The 20,526-nt window shown below is 36.2% G+C and overlaps 1 protein-coding gene across 13 annotated transcripts in view; it reads left to right on the plus strand.

The window, feature by feature from the left end:
- The window catches only part of MEF2A (myocyte enhancer factor 2A), a 149,492-nt gene that overhangs the window by 23,590 nt on the left and 105,376 nt on the right, over positions 1–20,526 (plus strand). For 9 of the 13 annotated variants that reach the window (XM_055364118.2, XM_019010938.4, XM_019010939.4 and 6 more), the window contains exon 2: positions 7,187–7,268. The exons of the other annotated variants lie outside the window; for them this stretch is intronic. The gene's annotated coding sequence lies outside the window, so the exon portion shown is untranslated. The remainder of the gene's footprint in view (positions 1–7,186; positions 7,269–20,526) is intronic. 13 annotated transcript variants of the gene reach the window in all.

The following is a 20,526-nucleotide window of genomic DNA, read 5'->3' on the forward strand; positions in this document are numbered from 1 at the left end:
TCGGTGAAGAATATTTCTGCTTTATATAGATTTTAGCTTACAGAGTTTTTTTTTGTCCTTTCTATCACTTTACAGATGTAATTCCTTTGTTGTAAACTTGTTGCATTACTCTTGACAAGGAGTCTGGTAATTATTATCTTTGTTCCTCTGTGTGTAATGTGTCTTTCCACTTCTTTGGCTTCTTGTAAGATTTTCTCTATATGACTGGATTTCTATTATGTGCCTTGGTGTGGTTTCTTTGTGCTTAATCTGCTTTATGTATGTTGAGTTTCTTGAATATGTGTGTTCAGTTTTCCTCAAATTTGGACCTTTTTCTGGCCCTATTTCGTCATGTATTTTTTGTTTCTCCTTCCTTCTGCAGTTCCAATTACATTGTGTTTAGGTTGCCCTTGATCTTCTCACAGGTTCTTGATAATCTGTTTTTGTTTTGTTTTGCTCTTTTTGATGTTTTTACATCTTCAATTTTGTCATCTTCTTTTCTGCAGTTTAATCTACTGTTAATTCCATCCAGTTACTTTTTTGAGATACTGCATTTTTTATGTTTAGAAAATGCATTTTATTCTTTTAAAAATCATTTTCTTTTTTGTTCCTTTAAAAAAATCCTTTAATATATTTATAATATTTTGAAGTTTATGCCTTTAAAGACACCCTGTCTTGCTTCTGGGCTTCTTTCTTTTATCGGATTTCCCCCCTAGTGGTGTGGGTCACACATTTCTTCATTTTCTTACGTTTAGTAAGTTTTGATTGACTCCTGGACATTCATCACACTGTTGTCTGGATTTTGTTGATTTCCTCTGAAGAGATTTTAATTTTGTTTTGGCAGACTGATAAATTTCTTGCAGGCGTGTATGAACCTTTTGAGCTTGCTTTTACACTTTGTTCTGGCAGATCTAGTGTAGCCTTTACTGTAGGACTAGGTTAGCACTCGGCGGTGCTGCTGCATTTTCTACTGATTGCCCAGGTTTCTCTGGGTGGAACTTGAACATTCTGCAGTCTTATGTAATCTTTGGGAACTTTTTTTTTTATTATACTGCTTCCTGATCATTGTTCTTTGCCTGGCCTTGTGAATTTCACTTTATTCATGCACACATTCAATGAAAAACTATAGAGCTGTGTTGTTACATGTGGTAGCCATTAGCCGTATGTGGCTCTTGAGTGTTTGAATTATGGTTATTCTGAATTTAAATGTGCTGTATGTGCAAAACACACTGTGTTAGTCTGTTTGCATTGCTGTAAGGGAATAACTTAGACTGGATAATTTATAAAGAAAAGAGGCTTATTTTGACTCATAGTTCTGCAGACGTACAAGAAGCATACTGCTGGCATCTGCTTCCAGATGAGTGTGTCAGGAATGTTACAGTCATGGTGGAAGGGGAAAGGGGAGCAAGCTTGTCACATGGTAAGAGGAGAAGCAATAGAGAGTGGGTGGGGGGAGGTACTACACTCTTGAACAACCAGATCTTGCGTGAACTCAGAGTGAGAACTCACTACCAAGAGGAGGGCACCAAGTCATTCATGAGACATCTGCCCCCATGACCCAAACACCTCTCACCAAGTCCCACCTCCAACATTAGGGGTTACATTTCAACGTGAGATATGGGTGGGGACAGATATCCAAATCATATCACACACACTGAATGTTAGGGATGTAGGTTGGAAAAACATACATGAAAATCTCACTTTTTAAATATCAGTTACATCCTGAAGTGATAATATTATGAGTGTATTGGGTGGTATACATTGTATTAAAATTAATTTCACCTTCTTTTTACTTTACAGTATAGTTACTAGAAAATTAAAAATTACATTTTAGGTTCATAATATGTTTCTTTTGGGCAGTGCTGCTCTAGAATCCCTCTGCAGATTTCAGGAGCACTTTCCCTCCTGAGTACCATCCTTTTTGCTAATCTGTCGCACAAATTCCCAGTACCTCAGACTTCCTGAATTTTTATCTGTCTCTTGTACTCCGTGAGTCCTCCATATTCTTCCTGGCTTCCCTTTTCTGCACTGTCGTCCTGACTGTGCATCCAAGCATTTGTAGAGACATTTTCGCTTTTTTCAGGCCTCACAGTGTGGGGCTGTTCATTGTCTGATGTTTTAAAATTGTAGTTTTATATATTTTATCAGTTTTCTAGTTTAGTTCAATGGGAGAGCATGTCCGATACCAGTTACTACATCATGCCTGGTAGCAAATATCTTAAGGCATGAGGAGTTGGGTGCCCATATGAGTTCACCCTTATTTGGAATTAAAAATACCCGTTGCAACTAATCCTAAATTTTGATTACAAGTGAAATTCATAATTTTGTGAGTTTCATTTTGGATTGACTTTGGAACTGTTTTCATATAGAAACTTTTGTTTTCTTTGACACTGCATTATGCTCAGTACAGAAGCATCCAGTGAAATTTTGATAGTTTTCGAATGTAAGGTAGTTCAAATAGTTTGAACACTGGTTGAAGTCATTTCATTTAACCATTCCTACTAGTATGGAAAATTGGAAGCTGAGTTAAGTTGTACCATGGTATAAAACATGATATTCAACATTTAAATGTCCTTGATAATGCTTCAAAGGTCTTGTTTCTTTCAGGAGTACCTTCTATTAAAAAAGATATTTTGTTTTGTTTTTAATCACCTATTTGAGATAGGAAAAAAATAAATTATTTTTTTTTGTACTCTTTCATACACCACTCACCACAGGATACTTTGCCTTCGGTCACCAAAACATGTGTGAGGGTTTCCCACTTACCAAGTAGTTCTCCAATGGACACCAGCTGGATTTCCTATAATTCAGTTCAATTCTGATACTATCTACCTGGAGATGGCATCGTATCCTACAGGTTGAAGGCTCAGCCTGACAAGACTGACCCACTTCAGATGCCAATTACAAGTCCCTGGTTGTGATCAGTACTTCTGATCAATTGGCTGTAAATCAGGGGTTCTCACTACCCCTTCTTCTGGTTTGATTAATTTGCTAGAGCAGCTCACAGAACTCAGGGAAACACTTTACTTATGTTTACCCATTTATTATGAAGGATATAGATGAATGACCAGATGGAAGAGATGCATAGGGCAAGGTGTATAGAAAGGGGCACAGAGCTTCCATCCTCTATCTGGTTGTGCTACCATCCAGGAACCTCCACGTGTTCAGCAATCTGGAAGCACTTCAAACCCTGTCCTTTCTTTTTTTTTTTTTGAAGGGTTTGTTAACTAGGCATGATTGATTACATACATCATTGACCGTTGGTAATCAACTCAACCTTCAGTCTCTCTCCCCTCCCCAGAGGTTGGGAGTTGGGGCTGAAAACATCAACCCTCTGTTCATGCCTAGGTCTTTCTGATGACCAGCACACATATTGAAGCTACCTAGGGCCCCCTAGTCACTAGTCATTTCACTGGCATGCAAGAGACCCTTGCCACTCCCGCAGAAACCAAATATGTATTTCTTACTACATCACATTATTTCTATCTGTGTGATTTGTGTGATATTGTATAAATTTTAGTTCTAGTAATTGTCATATAGAAACTCTAAATAATATATTTTAAAAGGTGTTATGAAATTATCAGTAATTGTAAATACTTCACAGCAGGTGTCTACATGTTCATGGTCTCTATCATATATAGCTATTGATGTACAACGTGTATCTGAACCTGCTCAAATGTACTGGTCCTCTGAGACTGAGATTTGCTTTGCTGTCTTGAATCTATTGCTATAGTAGGCATTCATTTTTTTTCCACCTCTTTATTCAACAAAAGCATTTACTGAATTGTGGTTATGTATAGCAGTTAAAAGCATTCCTGGATTCTAATCCTGGCTTCACCACTTTACTAGCTGAATACCTTGGGAAGTTGCTTCTTTAGTATTTGCGTTCCCTCTTGAGAATAGTAATGGGGTAATAATGAGGTTGTTGTTGGCATTACATCAGGTAATGACATGTAAAGCAATTAGTATGCTGATTAGCATATGATAAATACTCAAGTATTATTGCTGCTCTTGTAGTTGTTGTTATTATGTTAGGCTTTCCCTGGATGCATTGTCTATAGTTTTAATCTCCTTCCTCTGGCAGTACTTCCTTCCCTGCTTAATTTTTTTTTCTCATTAAGGACTTTTCCAGCAACCTACCACCTATATTATATATTCCTTATTCACCTTGTACTATAGGTCTCCCCACTAGAATGTAAGCTCTATGAAGTCAGGAATAGGGATAGGGATTGATTCCTAGCACCTAGAAAAGTGCCTGGAATATGTTGGATGCTTAGTAAAAATTTTCCAAATGAATCATATTGAATCCTGGGCCAGATATTGAGTAGATATTGGGGATATAAAAAGAACAAAGTACAAAGTTGCTTCTTTTAAAAAAGCATATGGTATAATAGAGGAGACTCATACTTATACACTAACTACAATAATTTTACCCCCTGGGAGTGATGGTGATAGTTAAGGTGTACTGAAGATGGCGTCACAGAACGCGTCATTGAAGTGTACGTTTGATCTATATAAGAGACACAGGGGAAAGTTATTTCCAGGTGGAGGTAAAAACAAAGTTAAAGAGCTTAACAGTTTCAGCAATGGCTTGTTGTCTAGGTTAACAGTGTATGTCAACGGGTAGTCGAGGGAGATAGGGATAGCAATTAGAGGTCCAGGCTGTCTCCCTTTTAGGTGGATGGAAGCAACAGGATTTGAAGGTTCAGTGTATGAAATTTGATGATAACTGACTCAGCACTAACATTCTAGTTTAGTTTTTTTTTTGAAAGAGCGTGTCTCATTACAGGTTATTGTAAAAGAACTATAAAAACTTGATTTTTTACAATATTGTCTTTTAGAAACTACTTGAAAACTAGGTACAACATACATCATCAATATCAGTACATTTATATAATTGAGGAATGCATTTTGAGATGAGAATATGTACTGTGATGTGTAACTATCAAATTTGTGTTTAATCACTTGTTTGCCATGGGCCAGATAGCTAAATTTTGGCTTTACTTTGAATGATTGTATTTTAGAAGTTGGTAATGCAACTAAATTTGAGGAATTTTTTTCTGCATTTTAGTACCATTAGATTAAAAGCTGAAATTGGTGTTTTAAAGTAAGCTCCTTTTACCTTTGCAAAAAAAAAAAAAACTTGTTTATGTGTTTTTATGTCTTTTACAGTTTGGGTTTTTAATACTTAATTTGTTAGTATAAAAAGAATACTTGGCAGTTTGTGTTTTTCCCGCCCCCAGAGGAGGTGTCCGTTTCCAAATAGAAACAAAATCAGGGTCATAATAATTAATACTGCTGAATCAGATTCAAAAGATTGGTGTTTCTGTGGATAAATTACCATTTTCATTTGATGAAATGGATTTACTTGGGGATTGGTTGAATCACCGGATCATGCAATTCTAAATTATTGTGTTAGCATTATAATTGATCCTGGCCAATAGGAGTGAGGAGAGAGATAGCTTTCCTTTTTCTACCTGAATGTCCTGCTCTATCTTCAAGCAAGAATGTAGCAGGGCTGGATTATTGTTTGTGCACCTAATCCATTGAGCAGTGTTCACTAGTTGTTGCGAGATGTCAGGGACCCCAAACGGAGAGACTGGCTGAAGCCATGGCAGAAGAACGTGGATAGTGAAGATTTCATGGATATTTATTAGTTCCCCAAATTAATACTTTTGTAATTTCTTATGCCTGTCTTTACTTCAGTCTCTTAATCCTGTCAGCTGAGGAGGATGTATATCATCTCAGGACCCCGTAATAATTGCATTAACTGCACAAATTGTAGAGCATGTGTGTTTGAACAATATGAAATGTGGGCACCTTGAAAAAAAGAACAGGATAACAGCAATGTTTAGGCAACAAAAGAGATAACCTTAAACTCTGACTGCCGGTGAGCCGGGTGGAACAGAGACATATTTCTCTTCTTTCAAAAGCAAATGGGAGAAATATCGCTGAATTCTTTTTCTCAGCATGGAACATCCCTGAGAAAGAGAATGTGCACCTGGGGGTGGGTCTCTGAACTGGCCCCCCGGGCGTGGTCGTCTCTTACGGTCGAGACTGCAGAGGTGAAATAGACTCCAGTCTCCCATAGCGCTCCCAGGCTCATTAGGAAGAGGAAATTCCCGCCTAATAAATTTTGGTCAGACCGGTTGATCTCAAAACCCTGTCTCCTGATAAGATGTTATCAATGACAATGGTGCCCGAAACTTCATTAGCAATTTTCATTAGCAATTTTAATTTCACCTCGGTCCTGTGGTCCTGTGGTCCTGTGGTCCTGTGGTCCTGTGGTCCTGTGGTCCTGTGATCTCGTGATCTCGCCCTGCCTCCACTTGCCTTGTGATATTCTATTACCTTGTAAAGTACTTGATGTCTGTGACCCACACCTATTCACACACTCCCTCCCCTTTTGAAACTCCCTAATAAAAACTTGCTGGTTTTTGTGGCTTGGGAGGCATCACGGAACCTACTGACATGTGATGTCTCCCCTGGACGCCCAGCTTTAAAATTTCTCCCTTTTGTACTCTGTCCCTTTATTTCTCAAGCTGGCCGACGCTTAAGGAAAATAGAAAAGAACCTACATGAATATTGGGGCAGATTCCCCGATAACTAGTGTTCCTTTATTAATGTGAATCATAGACAGCCATCAGTCTTCTATTCATTTTTGTCATTTTGTGTTAATTTCATTGTTCCCTTTAAAAGATAGCTAGCTAGTGAAAATTACAAATATACACATTGTATTGAAATACAGGTATATTTTATGGTGATAACAATTATTTCACAATTTTCTTGATGAAAACAATATGGTGAACATTTTAAACTATTTAAAACAAGTTTAGTTTATTGAAACTAGTAAGTTCAATAGGCTATATGCACAGTACAGATAAATATAAAGCATAACATGATACAGAGGATAGGAAAATGGGACCTAGGAAACCAATTTTTGAATCTCGCGATGCAAAGAATATTACTGAACATTTGAATAATACTTCCTGAAGAAAAAGGATTCGTAACAGTAGAAATACTCAGTTGGCTGACGTTTTGTTTTATTCCAAATAAATGACTTTTTAAAATTTAATTTTCATTTAACAGTATTTGTGGAGCTTTCTGCTAGGAATGGTGTTGAGTGCTAGAATTTTGTATAATGTATATTTAATTCAGTTTTGGAGTCAAGAACAATAACGCTTCTCAAATTTTTTTCTTTCTTAAGGAATTGCATTTTGTGAAAAAAGAACAAGAATTTTCTGCGAGGATCATATCTAAGTGCACTTTTTGCTGATACTTCATTTCTAGTAAGACATTTTTTCTTTTCTATGTTAAGTAAATACAATGGAAATGTATTTTAAAAATCAGGCTGTTCTTGTGAGATTGGCAGTTATTTTAGAGGTTTTCTTGGGGGCGAGGGGGGCTTAATTTAGACCAGTTGAGGAAATTTGTAAAATTCGGTTGAAATGCATAATATTGTGTAGTGGCAGTTTCTCTTATATTTTGTCTGATGCTACTGAAATCATCTCATATTTTTTCATCTTCCACACTTCTTCCATATTCTCTATCAGTTAACCTCTATTTGAAGAAAGAAGAAAAAAAATTAAGTAGGTAGTTGGTAGTTACTGAGACAGTTAATAGGATGAAGGGAGAGTTGGGGGACATGAGTTACATGAGCTGAGGAAAGATTTTCAAGTGAAAGATGACATGCATGTCTAGCCATATCTCATGAAGCATGGGAAAGGTCAAATAGAAAAAGCAAATTTTAGGGGATCTTTTAAAAATGTGGACATTTTTAATGACTTGGAATTTACTGCCTTAAATTAATGGGTTCATATTTGCAAAGCTCAGGAGGAGATTATTTTGATTAAAAAAATTACATTGGCCTAGGTTAACATTCACAGTATCTCAGTAAGATGTGTAGTCCTCAAAAGTTTTCGTATGTGTAGTTCTCAAAAGTTTTCATGAGTGAAACCTTACCTGAATTCCACCTTCTACTTAAAATGGAAAAGAAGTGAATTATATTAATGCTAGAATATTTTAAAATAAGTAATTTTGAAAAATGTTAGGGGATATTCTTCAGTGTGTTATAATAAGTTAACATTAGCATTTTAAATATTAGATATCATTGATCCAGGCTGATGATTATGTCAGTAAAAATCTTGGAAAAGGTATCTTAAAAATTTTTATTTTGCCCATTTCAGGAATACTTTTGCTACTTAACATAGGTCTAAATTTTTTTTCTTGAATAATTAAATAGTAGAAAGAAATCACATTTTACAAACTTAGAAAAATGAGTTCTTTGTTGAAGTATGATATTCTGACATCAGTTTCATATGGTTATATATTTTTCTTGTTATAACTTGACTGAAGAACAGCCCATTTAATGATTGATAATCTTTAGTTTAGGAGACTAGGAGAAACAGGCCTGTTTATCCAACTGATGCAAAGTACCTTCAGTTTAAAACTTGTGTATGTGTAGGTGGGATGGGAACAGTGGAGTTTAATTCTCATTTTAAAATATAAACCTTGGTTAGTCTTCTGTAAATCTTTTTCTTTTCTCATCATTACAGTTGGCCCTCTCTACCCATAGGTTCCTCATCTGTGGATCAACCAACTGTGGATAAAAAAATACCCTATACTTCAAAACAATAAAAAATAATACACCAATAAAAAATTTTACATTGCATTAGATATTATAAATATTCTAGAGATGATTCAAAATATAGGAGGATTTATGTAGGTTGTATGCAAATACCGCAGCATTTTTATATAAGAGACTTGAGTGTCCTAGGATTTTGGTATCCATGGAGGATCCTGGAACCAATTTCCCACTCCACAGATACTAAGCAAGGATTTTACTTAAATTTCTCACCTGTTTGTTTTGTTCATTAACTGCTGGAAACTGAGTGATATGAGCTAAAGCACTCATGCCCTTAGCTGAGAACTCTGTACTTTCTCTGAACCTCAGTGATGGCTGTGGGTATAACTTCAGATGTTATATTTTGAGTCATGTTTAAATTTTAGGGAATTCTCTATGCTGCTTCCTCTACTAGTCTCTAAGGGTGTAGACAGTGTCTTATCCTTCATGACGGGCCTTCTATGGTTCTATGGGTTGTGCCTGAGTTAATAACTACTTGCTTAGGAGTTACTCTTGAGTGTTTAGATTGGAAATGCCCTTTCTTTTTGAATAGATTCGTATGTTAACTGGCGAAGCTCAGATTAGAGATTTTCTTTACAATTCTGCTGCAGTAGAAATTGAAGGTTTGTCATAGGGATTAGACAGAATTTCTCCTGGCTTTCCTTCATGTCTTGGAACTTCTTTGGACTACTACATTGAGGTCAGTGATCCATTTTGAATTAATTTTTGTATATGGTGTGAGGTAAGGGTTGAAGTTTATTTCTTTGAATATAGATATCATATTGTTCCAGCAGTTTTTTTGAAAACATTATATTTTCCCCTGTTGAATTATCGTGGCACCATTGTTGAACATTAATTGGCCATTATGTGTGGGTCTGTTTCAGGACTCTGTTCTGTTGATCTATATATCCTTATGACAGTGCTTCACTGTCTTGATTACTGAAGCTTTTATAGTAAATCTTAAAATCTGGTAATGTAATTCCTCTAAGTTTGTTCTTCTGTTTCAAAGTTGTTTCTTCTATTCTGGATCCTTTTTATTTCTTTCTATGTAGTTTAGAATCAGCTTTTTAATTTCTACAAAAAAAGCCTAACAGGATCTTGATTATGAATGTTTTTACCCTAGAGATCAATTTGGGAGAATTGACCTCTTAAGGATATTGAATCTTATTAATGTGTGAGCTTGGTACCTCTATTCATTTAAGTCATCTTTACTTTTTCTCAGCAGTGTCTTGTAGTTTTCAGTGCAATGGTCTGACACATAGTTTGTTAAATTCATCTCTAATTATTTTAATTTTGTTATTATAAATGGGAATTTAAAAGAATATCAGTTTCCAATTGATTGATGCTAGTGTACAGACATAGAATTGATTTTTATATAAAACTTTATAATTTGTAATATTGCTAAATTAATTATTAGTGCTAGTGGCTTTTTTGTAGATTTCTTCAAATCGTCTGTGTAGATCATTATCTTCTCTGTGAATAAAGACTATCTTATTTCCTCCATTTAAATTTATGCACCTTTTATTACTTTTGCTTGCTCTATTAGACTGGTTAGTAGTCCCAGTGCAATGTTGAATAGAAGTGGTGAGAACTAACATCCTTGCCTTGCTTCTGATCTTAGGTGGAAAACTTTGAGTTTTTCACCAGGTCTTGGTAAGAGTTTTTTTTTTTTTTTTCCTTTTCATGAGTAGGTGTTGAATTTTGGCCAAATGTTTTTTCTGCATCTATTGATATGGTCACCTACCTCCCCTCCTGTTTGTCTGTGCATATGGTCAGTTACATTGATTGATTTTAAATCTTGAACCAACCATTCATGTATTCTTAGGATAATTATCACTCGGTCATGATGTGTTATACTTTTTGTGTATTGCTGGATTCACTTGCTAAAATTGCGTTGACTCTTTTAAAAAGTCTACATTCATAGAAGGCATTGGATTGTAGTTTTTGTCTTTTGTGTGTGTGTGTGTGTGTGTGTGTGTCAGGGTAATGCTGGTCTCAAAATGAGTTAAAATTTCTTGTTCTTGAAGAATTTGCATAGAATTGATGTTATTTCTTCTTCAGGTGTTTGGTAGAATTCACCAATGAAGACCTCTGGACCTGGAGGTTCTTTGTGGGAAGGTTTTAAACTGTTACCAGCGGTGAATCTGCATGGGTCTACGGCAACCTCAGTTCTTGCCTTCTCAGAAGAAAGAATTCGACTGAGGGGTGTAAGGCAGAAGGAGAGACCGAGGCAAGTTTTAGAGCAGGAGTGAAAGTTTATTAAAAAGCTTTAGAGCAGAAATGAAAGGAAGTAAAGAACACTTGGAAGAGGGCCAAGTGGGCAGCTTGAGAGATCAGTGCGTGGTTTGACCTTTGACTCAGGGTTTTATATGTTGGCATACTTCTGGGGTCTTGTGTCCCTTCTGCCCTGATTCTTCCCTTGGGGTGGGCTGTCTGCATTCACAGTGGCCTAGCACTTGGGAGGGGAGCCTGTGCAGTATGTTTACTGAAGTCGTATGTATGCTTCCTTGAGGTATTCTTCCCTTACCAGTCCAGTGTCCCTAGGAAGTCATATACCAGTTAAACGCTACCATTTTGCCTCTTAATGCGCATGCTGGAGCCCATACGTCCAACTCCTGAGATGTTATAGGGAAGCGGCTGATCACCAGCTTCAGGTGTAGGTGTTTTCTATCTGTTGGGAGACTGCCTTTCACTGGCTTGGGCCGCGACCAATTATCATTTTAGAGAGACAGTTTAACAACCGCCTGACCGTCACCTGGTGGTTGCCTGACATTCCTGGTGTGTGTGTGCGTGTGTGTGTGTGTGTGTGTGTGTGTGTGTGTCTTTTCCTGCCTGACTGTCACCTGGTGGTTGCCTGACATTCCTGGTGTGTGTGTGTGTGTGTGTGTGTGTCTTTTCCTGCCCTGCTCATGTCTGACTAGCTACCTACTGTAACAAAACTATGAATTTGGTTTCCTTAACTGATACAGGGCTATTTGGATTTATGTTAATTCTTGTTAAATAAGCTTTAGTTGTTTGTTTTTCAAGGAATTTGTCTATTTTATGTAAGTTGTCTAATTTATTGGCACGAAGTTGTATTTTAGAATCCCTATTCTTTTACATTTGAAGAATCTGTAGTGATATTCCCTCTTTCGTTGCTGATATTTGGAAACTTCCTTCTTTTTCTAAAAGAGTGTTTAATCTTTTAATTTTCCTTTGTTTGCATCCTACAATGTTAGTAATGTTATGTGTTCATTTACATGGAGTTCAGAGTATTTTAAAATTTCCATTGTGATTTTTTTCCTTGACCCACGTCATTTTCAAATATTTGGTTAATTTTCCAGATTTCTTTCTCTTACAGGTTTGTAATTTAATTCTACTGTTGTCCAAGAACATACTTTGTGTGATGTAAGTTCTTGTCAACTTGTGGAGACTAATAAATAATAAGACACAGTTGTGGTGGTCTGTGTTAGTAAAATTTTTTTTTTTTTTTTTTCAAAGACAGTCTCACTCTGTTACCAAGGCTGGAGTGCAGTGGTGTGATCTTGCCTCACTACAACCTCCACCTCCTGGGTACAAGCAATCCTCTGACCTCAGCCTCCTGATTAGCTGGGACTTTAGGCATGCAGCCGTCACACCTGGCTGATTTTGTGTGTGTGTGTGTGTGTGTGTGTGTGTTTGGTAGAGATGGGGTTTTGCCATGTTGGCCAGGCTGGTCTGGAACTGCTGACCTCAAGTGATCTGTCTGCCTTAGCCTCCCAAAGTGCTGGGATTACAGGTGTGAGCCACCATGCCCAGCCAGTGTTAGTAAATGTTTTGTGTGTGCTTAAGAAGAATGTGTTGAGTGGAGTTTTCTAAAAATGTTAACTAGGTCAGATTGGTTGATAGTGTTCTTTTAAGACTTCTGTGTCCCTTTTGATTTTCTGTTTGTTTCAATAATTTCTGAAAGACAAGTGTTCAATATTCAACTTTAATTGTGGATTTATTTTTCCTTTTACTGGTTCATGTATTTGGAGGCTCTATTACTAGGTGCATGCGTAATAAGGGTATTTATGTTTTCTTGATGAATTAGGTCTTTGTCACTATTAAATTTTGTGAAATAGTTTGTGAAATAGTTTGCATAGTTTCTGACAAAAAGTCTGCTGTTCTTACATTTTGTTCCCAGTATGTAAGTTTTCTATTTTCTTTGGCTACTCTTAAGACTTTATTACTAGGTTTTAGTCATTTGATTATGATGGGCCTTGTATGGTTTTCTTTGCAATAATGCTGCCTAGATTTTTTAGTTTATTGTTTAAAACCAAATTTGGAAATGTTTCACCACTATTTCTTCAAATATCCCACTTATTCCAGGTTTTTGTTTTTGTTTCCCCTGTAATTTTAGTTATATATTTGAAATATTGTCTCTCTTGGCACTGATACTGCTTTTGTTTTTCATTCTTTTCTTTCTGTCTGTGCTTTATTGGTTGGTTAACAGTACCATGCCTTCAAGTTCACTGATCTTTTCTTCTGCATTGAATAATCCCATCCAGGGTGTTTTTAATTTCTGAAAATCATTTTTCATCTCTGGAAGTTTTATTTCTTCCATTATTCTCTTCATGTTCTTATTTTTCTTTGTGTTCTGTAACATACTAAGTTTATTTATAATCTTTTTTTAATGCCCTTGTCAGTTCCGTTAACTTTATCATTTTTGGATCTCTTCATATTGATTGACTTTTATTATATGGGCCACAATTTTTTGCCTCTTCTCATTCCCTATAATGTTTGGATGCTGGATGTTGTGGTTTGACATTGTTGGGCGAAAGGGTTTTTTTTTTTTTTGTATCTTCTATATAGTGTTGGACTTTGTTTTTGTACATATAAAAGTTAGTATCAGCTGAATCTTTTTGTTTAAGCTTGTCAGTGTTGGTCCAGAGAAGCCTTTTCCGTGGGGTTAATTTACTGCCCATTAAGGTTATATCCTTTTGAGGGCTATACTCCATGCTCTTCTGAGGATTATTCTCAATTCAAAGTAATCCCAATCAATATTCCAAAAATTTTGTTAGTTTATCTGTTTTTGTTGGAGACAGAGTCTTGCTCTGTCGCTCATCCTGGAGTACAGTGGTGTGAGCTCTGCTCACTGCAACCTCCACCTCCCAGGTTCAAGCTGTTCTCTTGCCTCATCCTCCCAAGCAGCTGGGACTACAGTCACGCATCACCACACCCAGCTATTTTTTTTTTGTATTTTTAGTAGAGACGGGGTTTTGCCTTGCTGGCCAGGCTGGTCTCGAACTCCTGGCCTCAAGTGATCTGGCTGCTTCAGTCTCCCAAAGTGCTGGAATTATAGGTGTGAGCTGCTGCGTCCTGCCTCTCTTCCACTTTTAAAGATGTATTCACTTTGAGCCAATCCAGATAATCCAAATTAATTTACCTATTTTAAGGACAAATGATTACCAACTTTAATTCCATCTGCAACCTTAATTCTCCTTTTCCATGTAATGTAACATATTCACAGGTTCTGGCAATTTAGGATGTGGTTGTCTTTCCTGCGTAATAATTCTGCCTATCACAACTTCCAAAGTTGAACTATGTTGTGCAAGGTGGACATCCAAGCTACCAACAATGTTGAAAGCTTAGATTTGTCCAGCACATTCACAGACGTTACATTCTTCTTTATGCCTGAAAGCTAAACCTGGTACATAAAGCATGAACAAGTAAATTGGTATGCTTTTTTGTAGGATTCTTGGCTCAGGGCCTAAGGAGCTTTACAGTACTTTTTAGATTTTAGATTTAAAAAAAAGGGGCTGGGTGCGGTGGCTCGTGTCTGTAATGCCAGCACCTTGGGAGGCCAAAGGTGGGTGGATCACCTGAGCCTAGGAGTTCAAGACCAGCTTGGGCAACACAGCAAAACCCTGTCTCTACAAAAAATACAAAATTAGCCAGGCATGGCGACGCATGCCCGTAGTCGCAGCCACTCAGCAGGCTTAGGCAGGAGGATCACTTGAGACCGGGAGGCAGAGGTTGCAGTGAGCCGAGATCATGCCCTGTGTTGGATTTTAAAGGAAATTTTGTGGCCCAAGAATAGCTAAAGTAGTCTTGAAAGAAGATCAAAGTGGAAGAACTTTCTCTATTAAAAACTTATATAAATCTACAGTCACTGATTTCATGAAATAAAGCCACAAGGATAAACAAAAGAAATTAAATGCCTGGAAAAGGGTTCACATGTACACGGACACTTGCTTTATGACAAAACGCACACTTTAGTAGGGAAAGAATTATTCAATAAATCGTCCTGGAACAAGTGATAATCTATATGGAAAGAAATGACTTATGTTCCATACCATATGCAAACATCAGTTTAAGAATGATTCGTATATTTCAACATGAAAGACAAAACTGAAACTTTTGGAAGCTAATATAGATGAACAGGTTCATGCTCTTTGGCCAGGAAAATATTTCTTAAAAAAAAATCAAAATGGCAAATATTAAAAAAGTGATAATTTTGACTACCTTAAAATTAAGAAATTTTGTTCTTGCAAAGTCACCATTAAGAAAAGAGAGGCAAGTCAGAGTAGAGAAGATATCTGCAGTACCTTTAACAGACAAAAGACATGTATCAGAATATTCAAAGCGCTTCTACAAATCAATGTGACAGAGACAATCCAGTAGAAAAATGGGCAAGAGACATGAAAAATACTTCACAAAAGAAATTCAGATATTTAAGAAACATGGAAAAAAAGTGCTTAACGTTATTAATAATCTGGGAAATGCGAATTTAAAAAAACTAGGCTCCACCATATGCCCACTAGAATGGCTGAAATTTTAAAAAGGGATTTATAGTACAAGTTTTTGATAGGATGTTAGGTTATGGGAACTCAGCCACTTTAAGAAACATCTTGACATTTACATACCCCGTGATGCATTAATTTCTTTTCATGGGTATACACTTGAGTAATACATGTACGTGTGTGTGGAGGGATGTATTAAAGAACGTTGGTAGCTGTTTGTAATAGCCTCACACTCAATATGATGTTCATCATAGTTGGCTACATAAATAAACTCATGATACATTCATACAGTGGAGTACTTTACAGCTGTAAAAATGGAAGAACTATAGCTATGGATAAATATCACAAGATGTTTCTCAAATGAAGCCAGAAATCACACATTATGTGTGATTCCACGGATATAAAGTAAAAACAAAACATGCAAAAATAAAGCAGGTAAAATAAGCTATGATGTTTAGGGATCTGCGCTTATGCCATGAAACGGAAAATGAGTAACAACAACAGCAACAGCAAAAGAGAGTTGCTACCACAACAGTCAGGAAAATTGCTGACTCCTAGGTGTGGTGGAGGAGGGATTTAATGATTGTTGAATAGTGGGTGATTTTAGGAGTGCTCATATTCTCTTAGATCTGAATTGTAACTTGAGTTTGTAATCAGTCCTTGAATTGTGAATTTTTGTTTTATATATTTTTACATCTCTGATATATACTCAAAATCATATTTGACTGAATAAATATTGATAAGGTTAGACTTAGAGCACATTTATCAGGTTTGATTCAGATGATATGAGGTTAAAAGGTTTTAATATATTTGATATTTGAATCATGATGTAGAGAACCGAGATTATTTCTAGTAATGATAATTCATCTTTTTGTATGATTTAATTATTTGTAAAACATTTTTTTCCCCAGTAGTTATGACATCCTGAGAAGTATTTGAGATAGGCATAAGTATCTACATTTTACAAATGAGGGAGCATTAATTTTGAGAGTGAGTTGGTGGTGGTAGAGGATTAGAATCTCATTTTCATTTCTATGCCTTGCCTTGCTGTATCCTTTATTTCTCTTTTGTGTCCCATGTGAAGACAGGACGTTGTTCTTTATGTTGGTGTAATTAATCTGAGGATGAAAGAGCATGGATGGAGGGGCTCTCCTCTTAACAGGGCAGTTTACAAAGTCTCCTTTCTAATGATTTTCCTAATACTATGCTTCTCTCTAAGGAGTTCAAGGTGCCCTGTGATTATATCATCAATTCTTATAATTTCCTGTAGGAGTTTTGAGCCGTAATCTTGCTGTGCTTTGTAGAAATAAATTGAGGTAGTAGAAGACATGAATCACCGAAAATCAAATTATAATTCATTGATATATTTGATATTTTACAGACTGGTCATCCAGATAAAAATTTTGAAGTTAGTAGTTTGGATGATTTACCATGATCAACTAATGGTTTATGTAGTTTTAAAATAATCATATGTCCTGTTTACGGAAGCCCAACTTAAAAAAACTTTGAACTTCTTCAGCAGTTAAGTGAAGGGAGTGATTATTGACATTACAAAAAAAAATTACTTACAGCTTTAATCAAATTTAGTTAATTTCACTGTGAATGTAAGGTACTTGCACTATATTTGCTATTCATTGTATAAAACATGTTGCATATTTCACTAATAGGAATAGACTATAAACAGTTTACCCTTAAGCTTCTTTTATTTTTCAACATTCAGCTTTGAATGTCTCTAATCTAAAAACACTGTGTGGAAGCATACAAAAATATATAACTTGTTATTAATCAGAGAAATCCAAATTAAAATAGAAAGATGCCATCTTTCAAACCATGTTTTAGATTTTTAGATGATTTCTCCCCTCCTCCCATCCTGTTTTTGTTTTGGTGTATTGACTGTTTTACCTAAAACATAAGAAGTAAACACATGATAAAAAGTAATACTTTGGGCGAGCGTGGTGGCTCATGCCTGTAATGTCAGCATTTTGGGAGGCCGAGGTGGGTGGATCACCTGAGGTCAGGAGTTTGAGACCCAGCCTGGCCAACATGGTGAAACCCCATCTCTACTAAAAATACAAAAAGTTAGCTGGGCGTGATGGCAGGCGTCTGTAATCCCAGCTACTTGGGAGGCTGAGGCAGGGGAATCACTTGAACCCAAGATGTGGAGGTTGCAGTGAGTTGAGATCGTGCCATTGGACTCCAGCCTGGGTAATAAGAGTGAAACTCCGTCTCAAAAAAAAAAAAAAAAGAAGGTACTATTTTGTTGTTTTGATTTTAGGCAAAGGTACCAATATTCAGTATTTCAGTTGTCTTAACTTTTCTAACAAGTAGATAGTTTAGAGGTATCATAGCTAGACTACAGCTAGTCTTTGCAAAGTTGGAAAAGGCCCCTCTGATTTTAAGTAAATAGTGGCTTCTGCTACGGTTAAGGTGTTAGACAGTGGAAGACAAGTTGGCTTTCGGACCCCACCTGCTCACTCTTGGCCCCAGGCCCATGTGCATGGCACAACATTGTTCATAATGGCTTTGGGTCATAGTGATTTCTTGCTCTCTTCTAGTTAGTAAGGGATTATTTTTCTCAATGCTGTGTGTATTTTTGTATGTTTATTGATCTTATTTCTTGAATCAGATGTTAGTATTTTTGAATTTTACCTAAAAATGTATAATAACCTAATTTAATTCAGAACTTCATAAAATTAGTGTGAGTATTCGTAGGGTATGTTCTGCCTTTATGAAAGTTACATAAAGCCAAACTGCACTTTCAGGTAATGACCATAAGTCTATGAGATTTATATTCAAAGTACAGTTTATGTTTTTGTTATCGAATCATTTCTTTATGGCTGTGATTGTGTTCATACGACATAATGTTGTATTTTAAAAACATATGATAATATAGCATGTACAATTCAGGCTCAAATGGAATACCTTAGTCATTTTCCATAAAATAATAGCTTATGATAGTCTCAGACTAATTTAGAATTTGAATTTTGCCTGGATTTAATTGTAAACATTAATTAAAACGTCTTAGTTTAGTGGGAACAAAGAAAAATTATCTTATATTAAAAGTAATTAAAATATAATTCCATAAGGGTAAAGAATCTGCCATTGTGTTACAAATTATAGAACAATTCTCCTCAAGCTTGACAAAGAGAGTATACATTATGAGTGGGTTTTTATTTATATATTTTATAAGAAAATATAAGGCATCATTTTTGTGTGTGGAATGTAGTTGCCTTGTCTCATATTAAAATTGGGATTAAAACTAATTGGCATTTCTTGATTCTGGTTTTTCACGATCTTTTAGCAAAGTAGACAGCCACTTGGGTTTCTTACTTAGATGAATTTTTTTCATTCTAGTAGATACTATGTAGAGGACCCAGGGTATCATATTTAAATACAGTAAAAATTTTAAATTAACCATCTTTTATATTACTGGAAGCGTTTGAAATCAAGAATCGTGTAGAGCACTGGCAGTGAGCAATCCAAAAATGAAATTATGAAAATTATATTTATAGTATTATCAAAATAATACTGTTCTTAGGAATAAATTTCACAAAAGACACAGAGCACCTGTACACTGAAAACTACAAAGTATCATTGACAGAAATTAAAGAAGACCTAAATAAATGCGAAGACAGTACCATCTTTATTGATTGGCAGATTTAATCTTGTTAAGATTATAGTCATCCCAAATTAATCAACATATTTAACACAATTCCTATCAAAGTCCAGCTGGTCTCCCCCCCCCCCCCCCCCAGAAATTGACAAACTGATCCTAAAATTCATACGGAGATTGAAGATACCTAGAATAGCCAAAACAATCTTTAAAAAGGATAAAGTTGGAGGCCTCCCACTTTTGAATTTGAGAATTTATTACAAAGCTACAGTAACCTAGACAGTATGTTACTGGCATAAGGATAAACAGATCAATGGGACAGAATTAAGAGTCTGGAAATAAACCCATGCATTTATGGCCAATTGATTTTTTTTAATTAATTAATTTTTTTCCACAATGATGCCAAGACAGTTCAATGGAGGGAAATAGCCTTTTTAACAAATGGTGTTCAGACCTCTAACACTATATACAAGAATTGGCTCAAAGTGGATCAAGTACTTAATGTAAGAGCTAAAACTATATAGGCTAAGTCTTCATGATCCTGAATTTGGCAATGGTTTCTTAGAAATAACATCAGAAGTAGAAATAACCAAAGAGGAAATAGGTAAATTGGACTTCAGCAAAATTAAAAACATTTTGCTTCTAGGGACACTATCAAGGAAATGAGCCCGGGTGCGTTGGCTCATGCCTATAATCCCAGCACTTTGGGAGGCCGAGGTGGGTGGATCACTTGAGGTCAGGAGTTCGAGACCAACTTGGCCAACATGGTGAAACCCCATCCCTACTAAAAATACAGAAATTAGCCAGGCGTGATGGCAGGGACTTGTAATCCCAGCTACTCAGGAGGCTGAGACAGGAGCATCACTTGAACCTGGGAGGTGGAGGTTGCAGTGAGCTGAGAATGTGCCACTGGACTCCAGCCTGGATGACAGAACGAGACTCTGTCTCAAAAACAAAACAAAACAAAACTTGATGAGTGGGAGAAGGTATTTACAGATCATATATTTGTAAGTGTTAGTATCCAGAATATATGAACTCTTACATCGCAACAATGAAAAGACAGTAACCCAAGTTCAAAAAGGATTTTCTCCGAAGAAGATAAATAAATGACCAATAGGCACATGAAAAGATGCTTAATGTTATAGTTGTTAGGGAAATGCAGAATTAAAACCACAGCAAGATACCACTTCACACCCACCATGATGGCATAATAAAAAAAGACAGAAAATAAGTGTTGGAGAGAATGTGGAGAAATTAATATCCTCATACTTTGCTGGTGGTAATATGAAATGCTTCAGACTCCTTAGAGAGTAGTCTGGCAGTTCCTCCAAAAGTTAAATGTTGTTACCATATGACCCAGCAGTTCTGCTCCTAGCGATATATCTGGTAGAATTGAAAGTATATGTCCGCACAAAAACTTGTGCACTGTTATTCATAGCAGCAGCATTTGTAATAGTCAAAGTGGAATCAACTCAGATGTCTATCACCTGATGAATGGGTAAATGAAATGTGGTGTATCCATACAGTACAATATTATTCAGCCGAAAAAGGATGAAGTACTGATTAAT

Source organism: Gorilla gorilla, chromosome 16, assembly GCF_029281585.2.
Source record: "Gorilla gorilla gorilla isolate KB3781 chromosome 16, NHGRI_mGorGor1-v2.1_pri, whole genome shotgun sequence".
Classification (NCBI taxonomy): domain Eukaryota; kingdom Metazoa; phylum Chordata; class Mammalia; order Primates; family Hominidae; genus Gorilla; species Gorilla gorilla.